The sequence below is a fragment of the Helicoverpa zea genome, chromosome 8 (genome assembly GCF_022581195.2).
Source record: "Helicoverpa zea isolate HzStark_Cry1AcR chromosome 8, ilHelZeax1.1, whole genome shotgun sequence".
In the NCBI taxonomy this organism is placed as follows: domain Eukaryota; kingdom Metazoa; phylum Arthropoda; class Insecta; order Lepidoptera; family Noctuidae; genus Helicoverpa; species Helicoverpa zea.
This window is the reverse complement of record NC_061459.1, coordinates 2,251,121-2,264,543: the sequence shown is the minus strand read 5'-3', so window position 1 is coordinate 2,264,543 and position 13,423 is coordinate 2,251,121. Positions and strand designations below refer to the sequence as shown.

Genomic DNA, 13,423 nt, shown 5'->3' with positions numbered 1-13,423 from the left:
ATTTTTTCAAATACACTTGATATTTATAGTACAGAGTCCTTATGTTTTGTGTAATAATACAGGCAAAGATTTCCAATTTGAATAGTTTGATTTTTCCACGAAATTTTCTTACACATCTAAATAGTTTTCCCATTTCCAAAATGCTCGGCAAAGAATTAGTTTAATCAGATCAGCGCTAATTATTTACTTTTTCATTAAACACGACGACAAGACGTGTTAGCTTTCCTTATTATGGTCCTAACCAAAAAGAATATAAAACAACCATAATATTCTCAAGCCAGTTTCCATCACAAAACCCTATCTTACCAATGTCATTACCTTGATCAACCCGCTCATCGCTCACAACTCAACCCGAAACTGTTATTACTTTATACCGAAGAAAGCCAACAGGTTTTGTATGAAAGCGATCCCAAACTGGTCGACTTTCGCTCAAATGCTGACGAATATGAATATTTTAGTGTTAATTTATTTTTGTGGATCGAATTTAATGAGTTAATTGTGATAAGGGTGATGTGTTAGGTTAAAAGGTGTGGGAACTGTTTGAATATGTAATGTGTTAACACTTATAATTGGTTCCAATCTAGTGGGAATTGCTGTTTGATGTTGTTTTTTATTATTTTATATCATAAAAGCTGTCATTGTTTTAAATTTGTTGCTTTTTCAGCCGTAGTTTCATAAGCCTCATTTGAAAAAAAAACATAGTTGTCATAATTGCGAACCTTTTTAGGAAGTCCATTAACAATTATTAAACTAGAGCAGATAATTTTGCATCATACTTTGAAAACTTTAAGAGACTGTAAAATAGTAAGAACATGCGTAATGTCACGTTACGGACTTAAAGCTTAAACCGATTTACTTGTTGTGTTGGATTTATATACATATTATTGTGTTCTGGGCAGGTTTATGTATGTTATGGGCAGGCTTACTTTGAGCAGAAGGATCTTTGTCAACCTAATCGCTTTTCAGGTATGGTAGACTAATGCAATGTTTTTATATGACACAAATAATATACAAAGTGCAGTATTAACGTATCTGTTTTTATCTGATGTAAAGGCAAGCCAACTTATCTTAATGCAATTTTTAAGGTTGATTTAATTGGGTAAAAATATGAGTTTCGTTCATATTTTATATTACTAGGGCACCTAGAAGTTGTACAATTTTGTTCTACTCTCCTTTACAAACACACATTGCGCTCACCAACGCGCATGCCCAGCACAGCGAGTATGAGGCCAATCCTCCTCAGCTTGGGGAGCTCAGAGGCCTTTGTCCAGCTATGCTAGCTGACGTTCTTAAGCTCTGATGACAACGAAGATAAAAAAAAACGAAATGTATTGTGTTTACATTACATAATTATTTCAGTCTTATGCAAAATGCAGCATAGTAAAATACGCTCGTATAGTCTTAACAATTAGCATACAAACCAATTTATACACTGGGTCTTATAATAGAAAATGGAGCGGTTTTCACTAACCTGTGGCATTGTACTAGTTCCGTCTATTGTTTTAGTTTCCTATTATTATTATATCACTTTCTATCCGTGTATAGACATTATATTAAAGTATTATCTCATTTAATTGTTCTCTTTCTAACACAATAATTACAGTATACTTATTAGTACTTGGTTTTGAGTTCATAGACTAAATCACTTAGATATAATTCAATTTCAAATGAAAAAAATGAGCGATTTGATTTGATTTAATATTTATTATTTTTAATGAAATGGCTATTACTTCAAAACAATCTGAACTTTTGCTTGCTACGTCAAAAGCCAGTGACCGCTGTCAAAGATTAATTAGGTTAAAATGTAATCCAATTGTAATAGTCATACATTTGATTGATTGCTCAATATTATCGTGTGTTATACTTGTATAAGTCACGAATTAGAATGTATATGAACTGATTTTATAATGTCATTGAACATCTATAATGTTGCGGTTAGTTACTTAATGGCTAAATTATATTTAAATATTGTTTTATTGAATTAGGCAATGAAAGGCACATCACTTAGGTCGTGATCAATGGAAAGAAGGTTATGTGTTTTTAATTATGTTATGCAAATAATGTTATTTTGATAGTTACTCAATCACAATTGTAAGACTAATATACTATACCTTCGCCGACGGTTTCACGCGCGTCTTTTGGAGGCTATTTCACGTCCCGGGACAAAAGGTAGCAGCAGCCTTCTACGCTAAATAAACTAATTGACACTGAAACAATTTTTCCACGTGCTACTCTACTGGCTAGTAGTTCCTGAGATTAGCGCGTTCAAGCAAATAAACAAATAAATCTCATATATTAAAAAAAAATGTTTATGACGTCAAAGAAATCATGACACTGAATATATTTAATTAACATTAAGGACAAAAAACCTCTTTATGTGACTAGACTAAAGCGATGTATTTAACGAAGCTAGATAATTTATTTTCAATACTTAATCTATTTAAGTATCATACTGTCAAGTCATATAAAATCGTGTACTAGTTTGAATTTAAATAACCCTGAAAAAACTTAAGCTATACGTATTAGTTTTAGTCTGTTATGAACTTAATAATTACTGAACATTTGGGTTGTATGTTGTATAGAATGATTTATTGACTGTGAAATTAAATCTTTGGCCGTCAATCGGTCACTTTTGGCCTAAAACAATAGAGTTTTTGTGCCTGCAACATGGTGTTCAATATGTTATTATTTATTTTACCGACTGCTCCAGAACAAATATTATATTTTTCACACGGTCATATGCCTACTCCGTGCTGAAAAAAAAATGTTTCTTATAATAGTTTAAATATTTGCAAAAAAAATCTGAGTAAAAAGCTAAAACTAAAAACTAAACAGCGTCAAAAATTTTTCCTCATCGCTTTCGATTAAAAAGCTTATCTTTTGTCCAAGTTTATAGGCAGCATTTTGGCACCTTTTCACAAAAGAAATAAATTTAAAATAGGTAAATAAGCTATTCAATAAATATAATACTTAACGTTCAAACTAATAAACGGGCAGGTAAAATTAAATGAAACTGCTCCATAAAGCCGTTGATCTAATTGGATCGTGTAGTTTCTCAGAACAGACCTGCGCGCGCGCCGGTCGAGTCTGTGTTATTATATAAAGCTGTGTTGTACTCGTTACTGTTGCTCCGTGGTTTAAATCATGAACTGATTAAAAACAATACAAAATCTAAACATTTGTTGATGCAAAAAAGATGCAAGAAAGCCCCAAATTAAAAGAAATGTAGTTTTTTAGATTATTTTTTCTAGAATTACTTACCACCTTTATTTTTTTTAATTATTTAGTAAATGATTCTGGGCTAGTAAACACACTATCTGCCACACTCAGAATGGATACTTAAATTAGTCCTAATGAGTCCTTAACTAATTATCATTAAATCTGTTAATGAACGATACATCCCAGAGACGAAATTTAAGGGTTCATTAGTTAATGACAGCTTTAAGTATCCGTAGGGCAGAGTATCGTCAAATTGTCTTTGATAATGCTTATCGATAAACGAAAGGTGTAGCCGCACCTTAAAATGTGAAATTATTAAGTAGCAAAAACTGTTATTTAAATACATTAAAACCTTGTATATCAACAATAGAAATAAGAATTTGTTAATTTCGGGATCGTTTTTACGTAAAAACACCTATTTTCATGTAAATGATATAAAGTACATGGAAACTTTTTTCTGGTATCACTGTCAATATTGTACTGTCAGTGTCAAGGTTACGTTTAAAATTCTTGTTCCGTTAACCGTCAGGAAAGAAAAGTGTGTGGAAAAGTGTGATAAGCTCTGAAATAAATAGCTTTATCTTAACATATTATCATGGTAAGTTTCGTTTCTATAGACATTAGTAGCTGCACATATGTATTTGAAGAATTTAACTTGTGCTTGTTTCATTTTAGGAGTCTTCAGGAACAAGAGCCCCACGCAAACGTGTGGCTAATTTCACGGCGGACGAAAAAGCTTTGTTAGCACAATTAGTTAAAAAGAGACCAATCGTGGAATCTTAAATAACAGATGGCAAGTCAGTCGCCAAGAAACAAGCAGCATGGGATAGTATAACACAGGAGTTCAATCAGGAATCAATCACCAACTTCCAGACTACGGGCTGCTTTGTGAAAGTTTAAGAAAACCCAAAAAGCGATTTCGGCCCGACCCGGGAATCGAACCCGAGACCTCGAGCACAGCAGCCGCGCTTGCGACCACTAGATCAACGAGGAAGTCAAATAAACTTTGTACTACATAATTGGCCTCTTGTTCAACAATTAAAAAAATATTCCTCTTATTTTATGGATTTTTATTTATTAAAAATTATATTATGAGAAAAATCTATCAACTATAGATTGTCGCACCAAAAATCCATTGCTGTTGGTTGTGCTTTCACGCCTTTCACTCAGGACAACATCATCATTCTCAATATGAGGAGATTCCCAGTTCTTTGGAAAAAAATCATCAACCTGTAAAGAAATATTATGCAGTGTAGCACAAGCACATATAACAGCCACAACTGTATCCATCTTAATGCCCATGCCAAGTTGGAGACAAGGAAATCTTCTTTTCCAAATGCCAAAGCATCTTTCCACAGTATTCCACATTATATTTTATTTGGCTTCTGTTATAGTTTTCTTGTGCAGTTGAATTTGGTGATAAAAACGGTGTCAGTAGCACATTGCTAACTGCATACCCGCTGTCCCCTAAAATTATCCCTTTTAACACACCAGTATTCAGTCTTTGTTTACTTGCACTGCTGTTATAAATAAAACTATCATGGGTACTGCCAGGCCACCGGGCTACTAGATCATAAAATTCCAAGTTTGTCCCAGTGACTGCTTGAACATTGATAGAAAAATACCCTTTTATATTCCTATAGACTTCTAAAGTTACTCCTCCTGGGCTTCTTATTTGGCCCCACTACTCTAAACCTTCTGGTATAGTCTACAAAATCAATAAAGTCAAGCAAATCACTCATCTTTACTTTATTGTTAAAACATTCCTATTCCTGAGACTTTTTAAAATATTTTATTTACTTTTATAACCTCAAACATAAATGTCAAAATCAATCATTAGCAAGTTAAGTAAAGGTTTTGCTTTACTTAACTTTAATTGTCATTAAGGGATGCTAACGGATCATTAATTGTCTCTGAGAGTGAGCTTTTTTAAATCTATACTAAGGAGCCACTTAAGTAACCATTAACTGACTCTGAGTGTGGCAGTATATGCATTACATATTTTACACAAGCAGTTTTCCATCATGTAAGTACAAGAAAGTACGCTCAACTACAATGTAGAATTATTTTTTAATGTAATATTTTTCCACAAAAAATCTACTAAACACTACATTATGGAATTCCTGGCGCCAACTTCTACGGCGGTAGGTTAACCCACTTGATTGATTGATTGATCATAATCAAATAGGTTATAAAAAGGTCATTATCTTAATCAGACATGGTCCAACTTGGTCCACATAATTGCCATTATCTTCGGTCAAAGGGGACACACAATTTATTTAATAGTTAATAACTTACAGAAGGACAAAGCCGACATAGTTATACCTACTAATATTATAAAGCTGAAGAGTTTGTTTGTTTGAACGCGCTAATCTCAGAAACTACTGGTCCGATTTGGAAAATTCTTTCAGTGTTAGATACACCGTTTATCAAGGAAGACTGTAGGCTACTTTTTGTCCCGATACGGGCAGTAGTTCCTACGGGATGCTGGTGAAACTGCAGGCAGAAGCTAGTTTTTCATTACATTAGTATTGCATTAGTTAGGTACACAGTGGGAATAAGATGGCATTTTATATGCATGGAATGTCATATAGTTTCTTTTTCTATTAACGCAATATGAGCTTAATGTTGTAGGGATTTAATCTTCATTTGTAGATTAGATTTCATCATTGCATTAGTTGAAATGTTGCACATATAGGCTCATCTGAGAATTTGCCTTAACCAACCTGCACTTAAAATCAACAATACGTTTCGAAGGGTAAGAGAGGTGAATTTTATATTTTCTCTCAACTAAATATGCGATTATTGTACCCTAAACTGAGACGGTGTCTTTATATATTCATCTTTTTCAAACACGATCGTCAATTTATTTAATAAAACTAATTTAGTACATATTGGACCACAACATACTCTTATTCTAAAGGTTTCTCTGAAACATTACGTTTAATTTATTACAAACAGGTAGACGTTAAATCTATTCGTAACAATTTATCAGACTTCAAATCAGTTCGTCGCTAAAAATCGATTAATTTTACTACAAATCAAATCGATAAAGCTCTCGATAAATCGTCGATATCTTGTTATATATATCGTTATGTCGCAATACTACCAACGCACGGGCTCACACATACTGAAACTTGTCGCGCTAACTTTAAGCACAATCTCTTAGTGAGTCATGGGTTTGTTCTGATAGTTGGGTAAGCAGATATAGAGGTTGTGAAAAGGATATTGCTTAGTAAGGATTTGGTAACCAGTTACAGCGATATTATGAACAAGGAGGATATTGAACGAGATATTCACCTCTTTGTAAAGTCTTAAGCCTATTCCATGGTGCATTAAAAAATAAAATGTACCTATTTATAACTCTGCTTGTTGGTATAAAGTTAACAGTACTTATCATGTGATAAATGCGAAAGTTTTAGTTTGTTATAGTTCTCTTCAACTGACATTTCATATTTGAAGTCAGCCATTTAACATTTTGCACATGTGTGAATTATTTCTGTATTTAGTTACTAAGTCTTGATTATGGTGAAATAACTGGTGCAATACGTTAATTACTTATATGTTTTAGTGGCATTTTTTATTAATTAAGCTTTACAAGTGGCTTGAATGCTCATCAAGGCGAAGAGCTTAGAATATTTTGTTATCTGAGTACGTATCTCAATTAGTTCTCTTTGAACATAAGTTAACACCATCATATACCTTATGATACTATCTAGGATATGATGAATCACTTCTCTATTAATAATGCTTGAATGATAATTATACCAAATGAAAACTCTCTCAGTCTGTCATAGAAAACTAAATGAAAGCAATGATAAGTACAACAATTATGTCGCAGGAAAGAAAGTTGATAAAGGTAACTGCGCCCGCGCACGTAAAAGCATGAGACTGTTGGAAATTAGAACTTTAAACTTATGTTTTACTATTAAACATTTCCGCTTTAATAGAGAATGACATAAATTGTTGTGTATCATTCGCTCTAAGTTTTGAAAATTATAACGAAGCTATTTTGTGACCCCATTCCCCAACGTAAGTAAAATAGTATCATTCTGATATAACTCTATTAAATAACTTTAGTTGATTATTGAAACCTAGTTAGTAGTTTCTTACAGATTTTAAGGAGATCAGATAGGCAGTCATTCCATGATAGTCGGGAAAAGGCTAGGCAGATGATACCTATTTGTTTCTTGTAGAACCAACCATATAAAAGAAAATTATCTAGCATTATTTTTGAGCATTTTGTTTACCTTTGTAAATAAAATAAAGGTATTCATATAATAAAACACATATACCAAAGTATGTATATGTTTCTAACTACAAAATTGTGCTTAACCTCCACTAAACGAAAGTTAACATACACATACAAAGCCTAGTAACAGCTCCCGGCTTTCGTCGAATACTTGCAAGCCTTGACACCGGATTGAAACAACTGGCACTTTAAGCTAAAGAATTGTGCTTTATTATGCCTTAATGTGCCATTTCGTAATACTCAGGTTAACGTCCTTTCAGACCTCGGACAGTGGAATTTTACTGTTTTTTTCTGTTGCTAAGTTGAGTTTTTTGGTTTGAATTTTTAATTTTTGAGTTGCTTTTAGTGGCGGTTGTTTGAGTTTAAATAGGGTCAAACTACTGCTAATAATTAATAAATAATGATTACTTAAAAAATAAGAAACCTTTCAGCCAAATGCAAGCTACAAGGGAAATGATGGAAAATAGATCCCACCAAAAACATTAAATGTAAAAATGTCATTAATTACATGAAATTACACACTTAAGTAGGTACTAATACGAAGTGAGATATAATTATGGCTCCAGATTAATAACACCTTAGAACAAAAGGCGGCGCGTGCGCAGGTGGGGTAGAAGGTAAACAAGGTGACTGTGTGAAGTTCAATTGTGCGTCGATATCTGGTTTTTTATTTACTTTTGACTTTTGTCAAGATTTGTCTTTTGTTTGATTTGTGTTGATTTTTGTGTGTTGTGTAAGATTTTGATAAGATTTGTCCTAAATTCCTATACAAATAAATAAAATTAAAGTGTCTTTTTATAAATTTAAAAAATACCTTCCTAGTTTTTTCTAAGTAAATATACCTGCATAGTTGTACCTATGCAAATTCAAATTCAGTACATATACCAAAATAACTTTTTTTTTTTTTGTTCATTGGTTTGTTCCGGCAAATCCCTGAAATGTTCGAACAGAGTTTGACGATACTGTTTCTACAACTTTATTCGCAAAGTGTGTTTACGTATAAATAAAAGCCATTCACTGCTATTGCAATACACACCACATCCCTGATTGCTGAGTAAATAACGTGAGCTGAATTAAATGCCTCCGGCGGTTATACTATTACTTGTAATGTACTTATAATTGACTGCTTGTGTATGTGATTCGGATTGTTTCAGTGTGCGTATGTGTGTGTGTTAAGAAATAGTATACTCGATGTGGTATAGAAATGATTTAAATTGGGTTTTTCTTCTAGTAAACATTATTAATCATTGTAGCATTTGCTGTTTTTGCCTAGTTATTTTATTAATTAAGGCACTTCTTTGTATGTCTTTCCTACATAGGTTTTTGAGCCAAAAAGTGACGTTGCCAAGCACGTAAAGATAAATCAAAATATAAATTCAAAAATTGAAAAAACGTATTAAATATACCGAAACATAACGTAATGCCTATCAAATTTATTTTAACACATTATAAACTGTCACAGTTGAATGAATCTTTTGTAACCCAAGACTAGTAAAAAATATAATAGTCATTCAAACAGCGAGTAAACTATGTAACATAATAAGTAAATGCACAAACTTTTTAAGATTGATATTAGGTACATATTTAATTTACATAAAAGCATAAATAAACTTGAGGGTTTTGTGATATAAAACTAAGCTATGTACCTATATTCCCACTTTCGCTAGCGATTCTACTTACCTATATCCTGTTTAAAAAGTAGGTATGACTGTACCTAACCAGCTACATAACACTGTAAGAATTTTTCAAATAGGTCCAGTAATTTGCTCCTGAGATAAACACCCCCAAACAAGCAAACTCTTCAGCTAGGAGTCATAACACATATGATTTTTTCTTGAATCAGATACCTACGGTCACAGGCACAAAATTCACCTTTTTTTTACAAAGGTCTTCATATTAAATAGATCCATCAAAGTAAGCATAAGTATAACAATAGTAATAAACTTTGTCACTCAAATTCTTATTCAGTTAAGTTGGAAATCGTGAGTCAGTAACTTGATACTTCTACTGGCAGTCATAAATTCAATTCATTGGTCGGTCTCATTTAACAGCTTGTAGATATTAAAACAAAACATTTTATACCAGGCGCAAACAGTAATCAATATAATTTAATAGCTGCCTAGGATATGAATGTATGATCATATGTATTTCACCGCCAGTTCTAATTAAATATCTTGCGGAGGCTTTTACATAAAAATGAGGATAGTATAAAAATAATTTAACTTGGTCCAACATACAACATGGGACTTTTTACTCTTACTACTATTCTTCAACCTAACAAGCCCAATAGCTCTCTATTTTCTTCATCATCAACTTTTTATCCAAAGAAATAAAAACTAGGTACTTCTAAAAACGCTGAAAAGCTAAAAAAAAACTTTTACATGTAAATTTTTGAAGTCGGTGTCCTGTGGGTGCACTTTTATTTATTTCGTTACCAACTTCTAGTGCCACTTTGGTACTATAGGTAAATAAACAGCTCTCTCAAATCATTGCTTTACTTTAACTCTTTTGTATAACTTCAAAGATTGCAATGGCCGCCCTTGCTAACTTATTGTTCGGTTATAATCAGATAGCAATAACCAGGTTGCAGATAATGACCTTGTTTAGTTAAAACTGCTGTTTACATTCTGTTAATGATAGTTTTGGATAATGTTGTTTATGTTTGTTTAAAATAGATATTTAAGAAAAGATCCTTGACGTTACTCAAAAATAGATTATATTACGAATAATTAAAATATAAAAAATCAATAAATATTGTTTTTAAGAGAACTAATACAATATGGTAAGTTAAATGTCTGCTGACTTTTCTTATATCGTCACTTTGTTAGTTAAGTATAGAAGTAGTAGTCCTAATAAAATAGGTTAAACTCATCTCAACTCATCCAAAGCCTTTTTTCCAGCTATGTTTGGTAAATCTGTGATGTAGATAGGTACCTTATTACAATCAGGTAAACCTTTTTAACATCTAAACGTACAATCTTATAAAAATATCGTATCAATATCAACGTTTTGTCCGCGATTTCGTCGTGACCATTACCCGCCGAGCATCAAGGCCGTCAATAGAAATATTATAGTGAAAATACAACCATATTGAGTCATTTTGCTGCCGCAAAAACTCGCCATGTTGAGCAAAATTAGATATTTAATTATTTTCACGCATATTGATTTTTTGGGTTTTCGTTTTAATCAAAATGTCAGCTGTCTAATTGAGTGTGGAGGAAACATATTTTTTTGTTATTTAGAAGGTTCGCACACAAAGTTACCATCGCTCAAAAAATATCAATAAAAAACAAAAATAAGTTCCTGTAAGTTTCTAACGTTTTCCCACACAAATACTTCTAACAGTCAAGATGGTACTTACACGTTATGCCTACCATATATTTCACAAATATTATTAATTGTCTATTAACTACTGTAACTACACAAATTAGAGAGCTTATCAAAAGGGCATCGACCTACAAGAAAATACACACAAGTCATAAACACAGAAATAATTAACATAAGTACTTATAATTACGCCTTGTAGCGATATAACACTCGTATAAAATTAATGGTAACATTAAGTTCGTAGGCAGTATTAAATAAAGTAAGTCGATGTGGTTCACACGTGTGTGTTTGTAGTCCGAATAGGGTCATACGGATAGGGCCATATTTGTACCACCTCTCACTTGTGATACAGGGTGTAAGGTTTTAGTGAAATTTTCTGATTCAATCTGATACAGTAAGGCTATTTTTATTAATTTTATTTTAGCGAGCATTGATTTACAATTGACTTGCATCTGCCGGCGGTTTTATCCGCGACCACCTGAGATCGTTGAGTTCAAGCATAAAATAAACAAACTTCATTATAACCAACCGTGCAGTATAAACAACTTCATAATATAACCGCGATAAAATCCGTAAAAGCAGTTTTATTTAAATGGCTAATATTTACGTAAGTGTCAGAAATCATAAACTCTTCAGTCTTATAATATTGAATATTAATTTTATGTGAGATAATATTCTATATTATCGCTTCAGAATAAATCAATTTAGGTACAGCTAACAGATGGTTGTTAACTTGAAAAAAGTCACTTCAAAAATAATCGATCTCTATTCGAATCAATAGTAACAATTTCCAAAAAAGACTTTCCAGTTATTTAATTGACAAGATTACTTGAGCAAACGATCTCGATAAATATTAAAATGAATAAAATATTCAGCCTGTATAAGGAAAATGTCAAACCTATACATAGGGCTGATAATAGACGGCTAACTGTTATCTCAGCTATAATCTGATCTAGGCGACTTTGTAGGACATTACTTACTAAATGATCAGGTGAACTTTGCTTGGTGACCAGTATTATAAACAAATGGCTTAACAGTATAAACTGAATGAACTATCATTGCTCAGTATGAGTGCCTGAATGACCATTCTTCCTCAAAAATTGTAAAAACCTTGTAAGTACTTTAAGTCACTTTACATAACTGAAATGCGTTTGACCTGTGGACCTTATTGAGATTTCGAAAAAAAAACACAGATTTATTATCTGTTTTAGACTTGTGATTAACGTAACAACGTGGAAAACCACATAATACTAATTAACCTTAACAATAAAAAATGAACAAAAAAATTCTGTTTCATTATAAAATTGCCTACAGCTTCAATTTCTTAAGAAATCTATTCTTTAGTTCTAACTAAAGAAAATATTGTCTGTCTTATGAATCTAGAAGCTGTCGTTTCACGTTTACAAAGTGCCTCAGTGCAATGTCTTCATAATTATTTTCTCGACAAGTGATTATCAGATTTGAGCCTTGTATTTAATATCTAAGCGGTTGCTATCTTGGCAGTTTAAGAGAAACCTGCGTAGACATAATGACTGCTATCCATTTTCTCTCAAATGATTGTTTCAAGTTGCAAGGTGGCTTGCTTTTACGTGTTAATGTGTTGTATGTTATATTTGTGTGTTAACTGTAGTGAGTATGGGTTTAAATAGGTGTAGGGGTCTATCGTTATCTTATTGAAAGGCAAAAATATGTGATACTTCTTTTGTACATTTAGTATTATTTTATTTCGTTTTAGGTTGTTTTTGTAGTGCGCAAGGGAGGCTATACTGATCTCTCTCTCTAAAAGTTAAACTGTACTCTGAATGTTCTTACGGTCGTTAGTTTCTCTGACGTAGTTGTAATATACGGAAAGTTTTCTTTCTAAATAAAAAGTATACTTAAACGTATTTGGCCGTATATAGTGCAATTTTTTCAAATACGAATAACGTATTTTGAAAGACATAACAATTCAAGAATTTTCTTACATAGCTTTTACACATCCTTGCAAATAAACAGTCTGCTATTGTTTATAAAACGTGTGTGAAATGCCTGAACACGTGTGCAAGGTGCAAACTTGTAAGAAAATAACAATTGACGACCGTGTGAGTTGAGCTTGATTGAAGGCCAATTGATTGTAGGCTTTTTGACTGTAATATATCAATACGCTAGATTAGTTTAGGCTTTTAAAACTTAAACACTGAAATTAGGTACGCTAAATAATCTGGATTCGATAGACATAGATTCAAAGTCAAAGTCAAAATGAGCTTTTTTGTGCGTTGTTAATTATGTGAAAAATATTGTCCTTAATGTCACATCGTATTCTTAAATATTTACAAGACTTTATTCAGAAAACTGAGCAATTTCCTTCTGTATTCTTTTTACAAACTGGATTTTGTTATGTCACACAAACTAACTGAATTATTCGTTCCAATGACCGGCCACCAGCTGTCCTGTATTGTTCAAACGCACTTTCTTTGTGTTCATAGATTAAAGATTTCATAATGCATTGTTACAGATGGCACTTTCCATTTCAGCGCTACTCATTAAGCGTTACGTGCGTAATTGATAGTACTTTCTCTTGTTATCTTTATTTGTTTGAGTCAGTGGAAATTCTTAGCTGCTAAGATTTATTCATTTTCTCTGTCC

General features: G+C 32.3%; 1 protein-coding gene across 5 annotated transcripts in view; it reads left to right on the top strand.

The window, feature by feature from the left end:
• Nucleotides 1-13,423, top strand: part of LOC124632406 (mucin-5AC-like) — a 125,715-nt gene that overhangs the window by 97,140 nt on the left and 15,152 nt on the right. The gene's annotated exons all lie outside the window — the stretch shown is intronic.